This window comes from Bos indicus, chromosome 21 (assembly GCF_029378745.1).
Source record: "Bos indicus isolate NIAB-ARS_2022 breed Sahiwal x Tharparkar chromosome 21, NIAB-ARS_B.indTharparkar_mat_pri_1.0, whole genome shotgun sequence".
In the NCBI taxonomy this organism is placed as follows: domain Eukaryota; kingdom Metazoa; phylum Chordata; class Mammalia; order Artiodactyla; family Bovidae; genus Bos; species Bos indicus.
The window spans coordinates 49,515,971-49,522,553 of NC_091780.1; the positions used below are offsets into that span (position 1 = coordinate 49,515,971).

Sequence of the window (6,583 nt, forward strand, 5' to 3'; positions counted from 1 at the left end):
TTCAGAAATGTATTCAATGATCATAAAATTGTTTTGGTGAACACAGATTTAGGTATATGGGGATGATATGATCCTAAAGCATGTTTAGGCTAAACTGTTCAAATGGTCTGATTCATTCTTCTAATTTTGGGGACATGTTATTTTATTAAATATTATATTGACTTTATTTAGAGATGAGTAATGTTTAAAGTTTTTAAATGACCATTTCTTTTGTCATTTCGAATTATGTTTCGGGAGCTGGGTCAGATCAATGGCAATGTTCTTAAATAGAGTCTGTGAACTTCTATGTTTGAGATATCCAGTTGCTCTTGTCCTTTCTGCGGTGTGTATATATGCTTGGGCTTCCCAAGAGGTGTAGTTGGTAAAGAATCTGCATGCCAATGCAGGAGATGCAGGAGATTCGGGTTTGATCCCTGGTTTGGGAAGATCCCCTAGAGTAGGAAATGCAACCCACTACAGTATTCTTGCCATATGTTTTCAAATTCTTGAATTCTGTGAGTTATCCTAGTACCCTATTAATAAGTTTATATTTTGTCATAGGCTAACCAGAATTGACTTCAGCGTCTCCCAAAAGTAAACCAGAAGAAAAAGGGGCGAACATTGCATGAAGAAAGGATGTTTTAATATTACCAAAAATTGGAAAGTAAAAATATACTAATTAAAACAAGGTTGATAATAAAATTTTAGGTTGTTTAGACTTTAAGGAGTTCATTCTATATATATTGCCTTTAACAAACTCTTGTAAATAGTAAATGCTATTCTGCTTTGATTTAAACATTTCATTCCTGCAATGACAGCACATAATTAACCTAGAAAATGTCTTGTAAGCCAGTTCATGATTATTAGAACTGTTGAAAAACGGGAAACATTTTATTTGGCAAATATACTACAGATAAACAATTTTACATTCTCCCAATGAAGAGAGGAATAACTTTAGTAACTTTCTGTGTTTCACAATAAGATCAATCCAGATTTAGGGAAATTGCTTTTATTTATAATATACAGTTTGCTATGTTTGACCCACATAACACCTAACTTTCCAAGTTGTCAAACCTGAGCACTATTGCCTCAATTAGAGAATGTGGAAAAAAACTCGCATAGGTAAATTTTGGTTGTATATGTCACAAAGATAGTTCCTTACCTTTATTCATACATTCAGTTATTCTACAACAATCTAATGCATGCCTTTTATATATTAGGCTTTTACTAATGCCTAGGAATCACCAGTTAAGAAATGGACAGAGACCTAATATTCTTGAGATGCTTACCTTCTAGTTTTCAAATGGGTTTGCTTTTTGTATTTGTTAATTCAGGAATCTTTCTATTAGCTTCCTTTTTTGGCAATACAATAGGTGCTTTTTTTTTTTAATGTATTTTATTGGAATATAGTTGATTTACAGTGTTGATTTCTGATGTATAGCCAAGTGAGTCATATATATATATTATCTCCAAGTGATTCATTTATATATATATATATATATATTCTTTTTCATATTCTTTTCCATTATATTTTATCACAGGATATTGAATATAGTTCCCTGGGTTTTACAGTAGAACCATGTCTTTTATTCAGTCTACATATAGTGGTTTGCATCTACTAATCCCCAAATCCAATCCATTTCTCCCCCAATCCCCTCCCCATTGGCAACTACAAGCCTATTCTTTATGTCTATGATTCTGCTTTATAGATAAGTTCATTTATGTCCTATTTTAGATTCCGTAGACAAGTGCTATCATATTGCATTTGTCTTTCTCTTTCCCATTTGCTTCACTTAGTATGATAATCTCTAGGTCCATCCAAGTTGCTGAAAATGGCATTATTTCATTCTTTTTTATGGCCGAGTAGTATTCCATTGTATATATGTACCACATCTTTGTCCATTCATCTGTTGATGGACATTTAGGTTGTTTCCATGTATTGGCAAAGAGTCAGACAGGACTGAGGGACTAAGCGCATGTGCCTTGGCTATTGTGAATAGTGCTGCTATGAATATAGGGGTGCATATATCTTTTTGAATTATAGTTTTATCTAGATATATTCCCAGGAGTGGGACTGCTGGATCATATAGAAACTATTTTTAGTTTTTTGAGGAATTTCCATACCATTTTCCATAGTGATTGCCTCAGTTTACATTTCCACCAACAGTGTAGGAGGGTTCCCTTTTCTCTACACTCTCTCCAGCGTTTGTTATTTGTATATTTTCTAATGACGGCCGTTCTGACCAGTGTGAGGTGGTACCTCATTGTCACTGTGATTTACATTTCTCTAATAATTAGCAATGTTGAGCATCTTTTCATGTGCCTGTTGGCCATCTGTATGTTTTCTTGGGAGAAGTGTCTATGTAGTTCTTCTTGCCCAGTTTTTGATTGGGTTCTTTGTTTTTTTGGGTGGAGTTGCATGAGCTGTTTGTGTATTTTGGAAATTAGGCCCTTGTTGGTTGCATCATTTGCAGATATTTTCTTCTAGTCCACAGGTTGCCTTTTCATTTTGTTTATGGTTACCTTGGGTCACCTTTGCTGTAAAAAGCTTGTAAGTTTAATTAGGTCCCATGTGTTCATTTTTGCTTTTATTTCTATTGCCTTGGGACACTGACCTAAGAAAACTGGTATAATTTGTGTCAGAGAGTATTTTACCTACATTGTCTTCTAGGAGTTTTATAGAGTCCTGTTTTAATTTGTGTTTAAGCCATGTTAAGTTTATCTTTATATATGACGTGAGGGTGTGTTCCAACCTCATTGATTTATATGTGGCTGTGCAACCCTCCCACTTGCTGAAGAGATCGTTTTTTTTTTTTTTTCCATTGTGTATTCTGTTGGCTTTTAATCAATTTGAAGCCCACTCAGATTATAATAATTAGGATCATTTAGGGTACATTTAGTATGTCGGGGGGGAGAATAATTGTGGACAAACAAAATATCTACTATATAGACACCTAAAAATTATTTTAAAATATTTGTAATTTTATCTTGAAATTCATTGAGTTGTAGAAAAATGTTCATATTTTGGTTTTGCTTTAAAAAGGAAATTAATGTGGTAAATTCCCTGATAGCTTAGTTGGTAAAGAATCCTCCTGCAATGCAGGAGGCCCCGGTTTGATTCCTGGGTCGGGAAGATCCCCTGGAAAAGGGCTAGGCTACCCACTCCAGTATTCTTGGACTTCCCTTGTGGCTCAGCTGGTAAAGAATCCGCCTGCAATGTGGGAGACCTGGGTTTGATCCCTGAGTTGGGAAGATCCCTTGGAGAAGGGAAAGGCTACCCTCTCCAGTATTCTGGCCTGGAGAATTCCATGGACTCTATAGTCCATGGGGTCGCAAAGAGTCGGACATGACTGAGCAACTTTCACTTCACTTTCACTTTTCACATGCATGTTTATGCATGCCAAATAAATATAAACATTTGCTACTCACACATGCACTGTATTACACAGATGTTCTTCATTAGTTCTTTTGTCAGCTCCAGCTCAAAGACTTATTTATCTATCCTTAGGAGCTTTAGTACACAGAAGATGTTTTAGACAACAGAAGAGAAACAGAAGCACAGTTTATCATTTTTATAAGTTAACTGCAGTATTGATATGTAATTAACTCTAATGAATTAAACAGTCATAAAGAAATCATTAAGTTAATTTTTAGACTTAGAGCATTGTCACAGTTAACTCACTGCTGATGGCTATGTGTATTTCAAAGCATTACTGCTGTCTATGCGTATATCTAGCCTCTGCTGTTATTGGCTAAGGCTGAGGACTTGAACTTTGTGTAAAGTTAGAAGTTAATGTTCTTATCTTAGTCACTGGACTTGGGCTGTTTCTTAAAACTCTAAGAACTGGCTTGGTTACTATTAGTTCTCCCTTCTGAAATTCATGTGACCTAGTAGACAAATTCAACTTTTCCTACTGATAAACTAAAGATTTAGAGCAGCAGTTCTCAAAGCAATTCTCTTCTTCAGGGAGTCTGCAAGGTTAAAACTGTTTCCTTAATGATAAATTTTTTATTTTTATTCTTTATTAAAAAACTCAGACTTTTCTTTCTTCCTTTCATGTCCAGAGGTTACAGAACAAGATAGCATAGTTGCTCTGATATTAACATGGGGTGTTTATTATGATTTTAAAAGATTTCCTAAATAAGTAAATACCTATTTAAATATTTTCTCTGTTTTAATTTCTTATAAGGTAATAAACCATTGATTGAACTCACATAAAAACTTTTTGGGGCTGTCTATAATCTTTAAAGGTAAAGGGATCCTGAGACCAAAAAGTTGAGTACTATTATTGGGTTAGCATAAAGTAAGCAGCTGTTTGAGGATATTAGTGTTCTTATTCTAAATGTTCTCCATGGGTATTTAGACATTATATTCTGGATTCTATATAGTTGCCAGAAGGCTCTACTGCATTAGCATGGTAATAAAATGCTGTTCAAGATTTCTTTCATTGTTTCTACTAAAACATGATCCTTGTGACACATATTTACAACTGACATAACTTGCCATTCATTATGGAATAATTGATTTGCCACCTTGAGGCTTTAGATAATTGTGGATTCTCCACTGCAGATTCCAATGCATCTTATAACAAATAACTATGGGTCATTATAGACAATTGATAAAAAATACCCTTTCAACTCTTAAAATTACTACAGATCTTTTCTGAAAACATTTATCTTGGCTTATTTGGATTATGATACTTTGTATCTATATATTATCTATCTTTTAAAGTTAATAGTTACATTTTCCTTACTTAGGGAATCTGCAACTAAGATTCTTCAAAACATGCTGGTGAAAGTAATTTTAGTTAGGTTTAGGTAACAAAAATAGCAACATATAAAACTTCTTTAATGTGTATAGCCTCAAGGTTTAAAAATTTTTTAAATTTCCAGTGTTTCCAATATTTACACCAATATGAAGTTTTTCAATAATGCTATTGTTTATCTTAAAAAGCAATTTAGAATAATTGTATAAATGTGGAAATTCATGTATGAGTTTATTTGTATTATAAAATATTAACAACATATTAATAATATTTATTGAACTAGGTTGTATGCTTCAAGTATGCTTGAAGAAAAATATGAAGTATTATATGAATCCTCTTTTTATTTTATTTATTCATTTTTATTTATTATTTTTTATACTTTTTATTTATTTTTATTATGAATCCTTCTTTATTTGACTGCATCAGGATTTCTTTATTTCTTTATTAAGCTGCTGGTCACGGGATCTTCATTGCATCATGCTGGATCTTTTGCTGTGACACACGGATTCTCTATTTGTGGCCCATGTGCTTAGTAGTTGCTGCACTTGTGCTCTCTAATTGTGGCACACGGGCTCCAGAGAGTGTGGGTGCATGGACTTAATGTTCTATTACATGTGGGATCTTAGTTCCCTGATCAGGGATCAAACCCATGTCCCCTGCATTGCCAGGCAGATTCTTAATCACTGGACTACCATACCAGAGAAGTCCCATGAATCCTCTTTTGAGATAAGCAGTATAGATGAGAGAAAAGGGATACTTTGGGGAAGATTATTGCAAGTTTTCAAGAGTTCAGTTATTCATTTGCATTATCATGGGAAAAAATATAGTGAAACTTATATTTAAGAATTACTTCCAAGTATAATACCATTTTGGTATGTTGGAAGATGTGGCAAAAGCCATTTAGTATTCTAAAAATTAATCTGATTATATGAAGTAAAACTTTAGTTAACTACCATGATAAGGTATTCTTTTGGCTTATAGATGATAGAAAATGATTGCCATTGAAAAGATAGTATTTTATAGTTTTCAGGAGGAAGTATGCCACGCCATGCAGGGCCAGATGGGGAAGCAGAGGGACGGTAGGTCAGGATGCAGGAGTGAGGGGAAAGCATGGACCAGAGCCTTTATTGTGGTTTTGGTGGGAAGGATTGAGAAAGGCAGAGTAAGTAGTAGAACAAGTTTAGGATTGGATAGTTTGAGTTACTTCTGCAGCCTCTAAAATATAAGGGTGGTTCCTAGTTGTCTGGTATCCTGCCCTGGTGTGATTTAGGCCCTGGGAGATAGTGTATCAGACTTCAGGAGACTCATAAAAGGAGATGTCAAAATATCATAAAATACACATAGTAAAAAACATGATTAATATACTGACATGCCCTATGTTTATCCTTTTTTTAAATTTTATTTTATTTTTAAACTTTACAAAATTGTATTAGTTTTGCCAAATATCAAAATGAATCTGCCACAGGTATACATGTGTTCCCCATCCTGAACCGTCCTCCCTCCCCATACCATCCCTCTGGGTCGACCCAGTGCACTAGCCTCAAGCATCCAGTATCGTGCATCGAACCTGGACTGGCAACTTGTTTCATGCATGATATTATACATGTTTCAATGCCCTTCTCCCAAATCTTCCCACCCTCTCCCCTCCAACAGAGTCCATAAGACTGTTCTATACATCAGTGTCTCTTTTGCTGTCTCGTACACAGGGTTATTGTTACCATCTTTCTGAATTCCATATATATGTGTTAGTATACTGTATCGGTGTTTTTCCTTCTGGCTTACTTCACTCTGTATAATAGGCTCCAGTTTCATCCACCTCATTAGAACTGATTCAAATG

General features: G+C 34.5%; 1 long non-coding RNA gene across 2 annotated transcripts in view; it reads left to right on the forward strand.

Moving 5' to 3' along the window:
* LOC109575385 (uncharacterized) overlaps nucleotides 1-4,970 on the forward strand; it is a 59,133-nt gene extending 54,163 nt beyond the window's left edge. For both annotated transcript variants that reach the window (XR_011562675.1, XR_011562677.1), the window contains one exon: nucleotides 541-4,970. This is a non-coding gene — a long non-coding RNA (uncharacterized lncRNA). The remainder of the gene's footprint in view (nucleotides 1-540) is intronic.
* The last annotated feature ends 1,613 nt before the right edge of the window (nucleotides 4,971-6,583 follow it).